This window comes from Scyliorhinus canicula, chromosome 1 (assembly GCF_902713615.1).
Source record: "Scyliorhinus canicula chromosome 1, sScyCan1.1, whole genome shotgun sequence".
NCBI lineage: Eukaryota > Metazoa > Chordata > Chondrichthyes > Carcharhiniformes > Scyliorhinidae > Scyliorhinus > Scyliorhinus canicula.
The window spans coordinates 253,576,163-253,584,311 of record NC_052146.1 but is presented as its reverse complement, the minus strand read 5'-3'; positions in this window follow the sequence as shown (position 1 = coordinate 253,584,311).

Genomic DNA, 8,149 nt, shown 5'->3' with positions numbered 1-8,149 from the left:
TGGCCTATAATTTTCCATCTTTTTTCTTGTTCCCTTCTTGAACAGGGGGGTTACAACAGCGATTTTCCAATCCTCTGGGACTTTCCCTGATTCCAGTGACTTTTGAAAGATCATAACTAACGCCTCCACTATTTCTTCAGCTATCTCCTTTAGAACTCTAGGATGTAGCCCATCTGGGCCCGGAGATTTATCAATTTTCAGACCTTTTAGTTTCTCTAGCACCTTCTCCTTTGTGATGGCAACCATATTCAATTCTGCCCCCTGACTTTCCTGAATTGTTGGGATATTACTCATGTCTTCTACTGTGAAGACTGACGCAAAGTACTTATTAAGTTCCTCAGCTATTTCCTTGTCTCCCATCACTAGATTACCAGCGTCATTTTGGAGCGGCCCAATGTCTACTTTTGCCTCCCGTTTGTTTTTAATGTATTTAAAGAAACTTTTACTATCATTCCTAATGTTACTGGCTAGCCTACCTTCATATTTGATCCTCTCCTTCCTTATTTCTCTCTTTGTTATCCTCTGTTTGTTTTTGTAGCCTTCCCAATCTTCTGACTTCCCACTACTCTTTGCCACATTATAGGCTCTCTCTTTTGCCTTGATGCATTCCCTGACTTCCTTTGTCAGCCATGGCTGCCTAATCCTCCCTCTGATAACCTTTCTTTTCTTTGGGATGAACCTCTGCACTGTGTCCTCAATTACTCCCAGAAACTCCTGCCATTGCTGTTCTACTGTCTTTCCCACACCACTCTTTCAGCCACGTGTTAACTTCCCTTATTCTTGCCTCCCTATGCCAATTTGCACGTGGCTCGGGCAGTAATCCGGAGATTATGACCCTTGCGGACCTGTTTTTTAATTTGAATCCTAACTCTTTATAATCTCTAAACAGGTCCTCTTTCCTAGACTTGCCTAAGTTGTTGGTACCGACATGGACCACAACAACTGGATCCTCCCCCTCCCTCTCCAATATCCTTTCAAGCCGGTCAGAGATGTCCCGCACCCTAGCACCGGGCAGGCAACATACCATGCGGGACCCTCGATCCTGCTCACAAAGGATACTATCTATCCCTCTGATAATAGTATCTAGAGGTTAGGGACTTTGCATGAAAGGTCTAGAAGTGGTTCCCTAGATTGCCGGGTTACACCCTGCTGGAGCGACTGCTGCTTCCGGATGTGGAAGGGGAGGGAAGAATTGGGGATATATCTAAGTGGCTGGGGGAGCAGGGAGGCGAGCAGGTGGTGAAGATCAAGGAGAAATGGGAAGCGGAGTTGGGAATGGAGATCAATTGGGGAGTATGGAGTGAGGCACTGCGAAGGGCAAACGGGACCTCCGCTTGTGCAAGGATGAGCCTGATACAGTTTAAGGTGCTGCACAGGGTGCATATGACTCGGGGGAGATTGAGTGGGTTCTTTCAGGGGGTAGCAGATGAGTGTGAGAGGTCTGGGTGGGGGCCAGCGAATCATGCGCACATGTTTTGGGGTTGTGAAAAATTGGGAAGATTCTGGGTGTGAGTGTTTACGGTCTTAGCCAGGATAGTGGAGGAGGGATTGGACCTGGACCCTTTGGTGGCGATATTTGGGGTTTCAGAGAAGCCGGAGCTCATGGAGAGGAGGAAGGCCGATGTCTTGGCCTTCGCCTCTCTGATTGCACGGCGACAAATTTTGCTGGAGTGGGGGTCGGCATCGCCACCGGGTGATAGCAGCATGGTTGGGTGACCTGCATGACTTCCTGCTGTTGGAGAAGATAAAGTATGAGTTAAGGAGCTCAGCAGGGGAGTTTGAGAAAAGGTGGGGGATGTTTGTGACCATTTTTGAGGAGCTGTTCGTTGCAGGGTGGTCGGGGGGGGGGGGGGGGGGGGGGGGTGAAAAATCTGTACAAACTGTAAGGTTGATTGTTGGGAAGAATGTTTCCCGGGGTGTTTATTTGCTGTAACCTACTTTGATACAAGTTTGAATAAAATGCGTTAAAAAAAAACCTTTGATCCCAAGATGAGCCTCCAACTTCATATTCTTGCCATCACTAAGATTGCCTATTTCCATCTCTGTAGCATCGCTCAACTTCACCCTATCTCAGCTCATCTGCCGGTGAAACCCACAACCTTTCCTTGGTTACCTCTTGATCGATTAGCCCAATGCACTGTTGGCTGGTCTCTCACATTCTACTCTCCATAAACTTGAAGGCATCCAAAACTCTGCCTCTCATGTCTTAACTCGCAACAAGCCCGCTTTCTCTTGCACCCCTGTGCTCACTGATCAACACTGGCTCCCAGTAAAGCAATACCTCAATGTTCAAATTCTTATCCTTGTTTTCGAAAACCTAGATAGCTTTGCCTGACCCTATCTCTGTGATCTCCTCCAGCCCCACAATCCTCTGAGGTATCTGCATTCCTCTAATTATAAGTGGGGGTTACTGGGATGGGGTAGACACGTGGGCTTGAGTAAGGTGCTCTTTGTAAGGGCCGGTGCAGACTCAATGGGCCGAAAGGCCTCCTTCTGCACTGCAAATTCTATGATTCTATGATTCAAGCAGTTTGTTGGATCCCAGGACTCAGCTGGGTGCTAGCCAGATGTCGGGCCTCTGGACAAAGTTCTCCCAGAGCTGATTCAGGTGACAGGACACAGCCATGACATTCAGGAGGAGGTGTCATCGACATTCCAGCGACAGGAAGGCTGATTGAAGGAGTCCCAAAGCCTTCAAGTGCAGGAGACAGTGTCGGCTTTGCTTGGCACCCAGGCCAATACTGCTAAGGTGGAAAACCTGGAGTATGGCATCCACGCCTGAGTGGTGGTGTCCAAGACATTGCTCGGTCTGTAATGGCCATGGCTGTGGGCCTCTAAATAATCTCCCAGTCACTGACGGACATGTCCCAAATGCAGGTTGACATTGCAGAGGCATTCTGAATCTGGCCCAGTCACTGAGGACCATCACTAAGGGTGCCGACACTATGGTGCAGATAATAGGGAGCCTCCAGGACCTGAAGTGTGAGATGACATAGAGGCTTCTAGAGCTCACTCCAGCTGTCCCTCCATACTATGGAGTCACTCAGGGCCCTACTGCACCCTCAGGGAGGAGGAAGCACCGGAGCCCATCATGGGGCCTTCCACTAAGGAGGTTAAGGTGGTCTAAAGTTCTTCTAAATCCCCTCCCTCCTGATATTGGTGCATCTGAAAGCCAGCGGGCAGAACAGGGTGGCATTACGATGCCTGTGATACTGGTAAATCAGCCCGGGCACTCCAGCTCCAGCTCCAGAGGATATCCACTAAGGGTATCAAAAGCCACCGGGCAAGGAAAGCAGCAGTTATTTATTATTTATTTTATTTCTGATGTGCATCCTAGGGACATACCTAAATGCCGCACTAGGCTAAGGAGGAGCAAGAAGAGTGAGGAGCACTAAGTGGGCACATGTAAGGTCACGGTCCATAGCTAGTGGGAATGGAAATATGTCACATTAAAATGTTCGCATTAAAAGATTTCACACCTAATGCATATGAAACCTGTCACTTCAGTCTTCACAGCAGACCTGCCCACAGCCCGCACCTACTGGTGCCCCTGGTTTCCCCACCCCAGATCCCCCCTCCCCCAACCTGTCCCTCAGCACAGTGGTCCAAGATCAAATGCCCCCGATGCAGACTCCATTATGAGGAGGGTGTGAGCCTGCTGTCAGCAGGAAGACAGGAATCAGACTTAATCAGAACCTGAGGAGGAGCAGAGCTTTCTTCATAGCCAGTGATCATCACTCTCCTGCCTTTTATAGGATCCTACTAACAGTGCCAAGACAGACCCATCAGTATGGAGTGATGTTACAAAGACCTTTGGAGAGGGGTCAGGGAAGGGGCGGTGTGATTGGGAGGGAGGTCTAGAGCTGAAGGACACAGCCTCGTCCTCGGTGAATCTGGAGATGATGAGGGATTCCTTCATGCTCCTTGCAAGATGGACCATTGCTGCCGTCTGCCCTCAATCCTCCGGCTTCTCCTCGGTCTCCTCCTCCACACCCTCCCCGCCTTTTCCTCTGCCTCCTCAGAAGAGGCTGCATGTTCCTTCTGCTTCTCCTCGTCCAGCATGTCATCCTGCTGCTGTGCCAGGTTGTGCAGGGCACAGCAGATCCTCTGCGGGCTGTACTGTAGAGCCCCACCAGAGTGATCCAGGCAGTGGAACAACATTTTGAGCAGCCCGATGCACTGCTCAATGGCAGCATGGGTTGCAACGTGGGCCTCATTGTACCAGGACTCCGCCTTGGTGTCAGGCCTCCACACTGGTGTCATCAGCCATGACCTCAGCGGGCATTCCTTGTCCTCCACAAGTGAACCCGTCTTCCTGGGGTTGTCCACGAAGACAGCGGGCATCTCCGAGTGCCCCAGGATGTAGATGTCACGCACGCTCCCTGGGTAGCAGGCACACATGTGCATAATCCTTGTGTGATCGCACACGATCTGAACATTCAATGAGTGGAACCCCTTCCTGTTAATATAGGGAACTCCCTGATGCCCCAGTCCTCACAGGGCGATATGCATGTTATTGATGGTTCCCTGGACTTGCGGCACCCTGGCAATGAGAGTGAATCCTGCAGCCCGGGCAGCTGAGTGGAATTGGTCCTGATCAAAAGTGATATAGTCGGATGCCTGGCAAACAGAAGGGAGAGACCAACAATCAGTTAGGCCTTCCATTCTGGGACCTTCATATCTCCCAAACCCCCCCACCCTTGCCATGACTGTTCCGTCTTCACTCAGAGTGCTATCCAGCGAGCCAGTTGTACTGGCAGACCTCACCCTGCACACTCATCCCCGGCCAGATCAGGAGCCCTTAGACCCCAGGCTTCTGCCAGCAACATTAGGGAGGTCATGGTCAGCTGTCCTACGCTCATCCAGACACTTACCCTTTGGCTGTGAGAGGGTCCTCAGTGGTGAAGCGCTGCTTTTTACTGTTTGGTTGTTGGCAGCTGCCTCTCTGGTGCTGATGCTCCGAGAGTACCGGCACGCTGTTCAGGAATCAAAGGTTGCAGGACATCCTATCCACTAATCATCCTCTGAGGCAGGAAGCCTGTGCCTTCGAGGAGACACTTAGGAGTTCAGCAGCGTGAAGTTCATTCACAACTAAAAAGGTGAATCTCTCCTTTGAAATCACCTTCAGCTGTGAAGCTAATGGCTGCTCCAGTCATGAGAGAAACTGCAGCATGGCTCTGTCCTGGAAGAGTTTGGTAGGACAGTCAGGCTGCAGCTGTGGTTGTCCCTGTTACGGATTGCCACAATATTTAAAGATGGTTTGAAGGCCTCACAGACGCAAAGCTGTTCACTACCCCCCCTCCCTCCCCCCCGCCGGCCAGGAGGCGACCCCTGACAATAGCCCCACCCGATAACCCCAACCCTCCTGAAGGCCCACTGACCCCAAGCATTGAGCAGCAGCTTTGGTGCCCTTGAGCTGCATGCCGGTAAATGGAGAAGGCTACTCACCTCCTCGTTTCCCCTTGGTCGCCATTGTGGCAGCTTTACGTTTAGGAAGAGGAGTAGTAAACAATACCCATGTGACTTCTCACTAGGGTGCCAGGTGACTCCCGGGAGGCCACTGCATTCGGCTTCAATCTCACTAATGAGATTCAAATGAATGCAAATTAGGCTTACTGACTTTCTTGCCATTGGGAGCAAGCCGGATGAATCGCGATTTGGCCATCTGCCATGATTGACCCAGCATACCTGGATCGGTGCTGGGCACAACGTAATGGGAAAATTAAATTTTTCATCATTTTGTGGGAGTGAAATGCGTTGAAAAACTGACTTGTAGGAGCTGAAGGTGCCGGGAAGCCCAGCTTCACTGTGATCACGGCACCATTCTTAAAGGGCACTCCAATCTCAAAGTGACAGTACATGCCCCTCATCTCACAACAACATAAGCATCTGGGCATCAATTGTTTACCCCCCTCCCCCACCACAACCACCATCCTCGCCGGTATTGACCCGTCTCCTCCCCTCCAAGGGTCGCTGCATCATGGCCCTCCCACAGTGTCTGCCTTCAGGCCCCGTCCCTTCTCACCAGCAAAGACCCCTCTCCTTGTAGAAGGCATCAAGTCACCGGTACCATTTCCCCTCCCCCGTCAGGTGAGCGACACCCGCTATGTGGTCGCCAAATACTGCCCCCCTCATGTCCCCACTCAATTTCCCCACCCTTCATGACCTCGGCCCTTTTAGGGCCTGCCCCTAGCACCCTGGCAGTCCCAACCTCTCAGTGCTCTGACCAGGGGATCCAATGGCCTCTGGGCCCACCAGGGTGGTCATCACATCTGATCCCCAGTGGTGGAGACCAGAAGTGATTTCCCTCCAACCTCACGCTACGCTGGAGGGTCGAGGGGAGAATACCGGGAGCTGGAGGAATCTGCCTTGAAACTGACCAAGCATATTATTTAAATACTTATTTAAATATGCTAATCTGGATCACGTCCATCGAGGGCGTGGGAGCATGTCCATGCAGTGGGCAGGGAGCATCATGCTCTTTTTGGAGCCCGACACAAACCCAGTTCAGGGGCTTTCCCACTGTTCTCCCGGCATAACGGGATTACACTGGGAAGTGGCGGACTGGGTCTAAAAATATTGGTTGCCAGGAGACAAAGGGGGCCCACCCACAACTACAATGCTATCATTTAATTTTCATAACGAATAAATAAAATTTTCAAAAAATACATATGGAAAAAAGGGTACAATTAAAATTTTTGTGGAAAAAATGTGTATTTCTTAGTAATTACAGTGTACATGTACTATACATATTACTGGCAGTAGATTTACATTTACCAAATGTAAATACAGAATGTTATAATTGAATTTTTTATTTATTTTTTAAATTTTAAGTAATTGGTTGATATTTTTAAATAGTTTACTGCACAATTTACACATTAACAGATAGTTCAAAAGCACAATAGAGCATTGCATGCAGTCCACTATATTAAGAGCAATTGTTTGTGTTCGCTAGATGATTGTGCGAATCTGCCAATAATTGCTTCTGCATCCAATTCATCTAACAATTCCTTTTCAATGGATAGCAACATGTATGATTCCAAATTCTCCTCAGACAGCGAATTTCTTAACCTTGTCTTTATGATCTTTAGCTTTGAAAATGTCCTCTCACATTGGATTTGAGTAACTGATAGTGTGCAGATGACTTTATAAAGTTCATAAAGGTTATCATATGCCTTGTCATGAAGTCTGTTGGATGCCAGAATTTTTAGCACACACGATGGGCAAGTGCTGCAAATTTTACAATTGGTGCAACTGGAATCCATATTCTCACCATCATTAAGCAATAACTTTAATACATCAAAGTTTGAAGCAAATGAAAACATTTCCAATATTATTGATCTTTGCTGATTTGTGGGAACAGCTTAATAATACCTTCCAATGCTTCATCTTCAAGGCCCTTCTCTGCAATAGTTTTAAACTTTGCTGGGTCGAAGCAGGACAAATCTTTATACAACTGTTTGTGTTGTACAAAGCATGATTCTAGTGACTGGACAATGCAATCCATTATTAGGTTAAACACATTTACTCGTAAATCAGCTAGAGAATCTGAGGAATTTCTTTCATCATCAATAAGCTCATATGCCATTTTTTTCTTCTTCCTCTGCCTCTTAACTGGCAATGCTGTTTCCAATGCATCAATTTCCAATGTTTGATTTTAATCCATATTCATCTGTGAAATCCTGTCATTACATTTATTTACAAATTCCAAAGCCTTGCTGTGAACGTTATCAAATGTTCTTGTCTGTTCCTTCAACTTTGTTGTAGCTGAATCTACCAAACTCCATGCAGTAAACATATCTAAACCACTTGTCTGTAGATAACTTGATAACGGGGTTGTAGTTTCAAATATATACAAGTATGTAAATGCTGTCAATATGGTTTCAAACTTTAGAAGACTTTGAAGTAAAACATTTGCTTCATGTTTTGTTTTTGCATCAAACCTTTCTGAATCTTGTATCATTGATAAGCATGTCAATAGATTTACGAAAGTACTGGCAGCGCATCATCAAAACGTCCAAATATAATTGTTGCTGCATTGGATTTTCCTGACCATCTGCTTTAATTGTTTCATTTTTTCTTGTCCTAGATGTTTTCCAACAACTTCTATCCATACAGCCATTCTCCTGTATGATGCTTTCACAAAAGT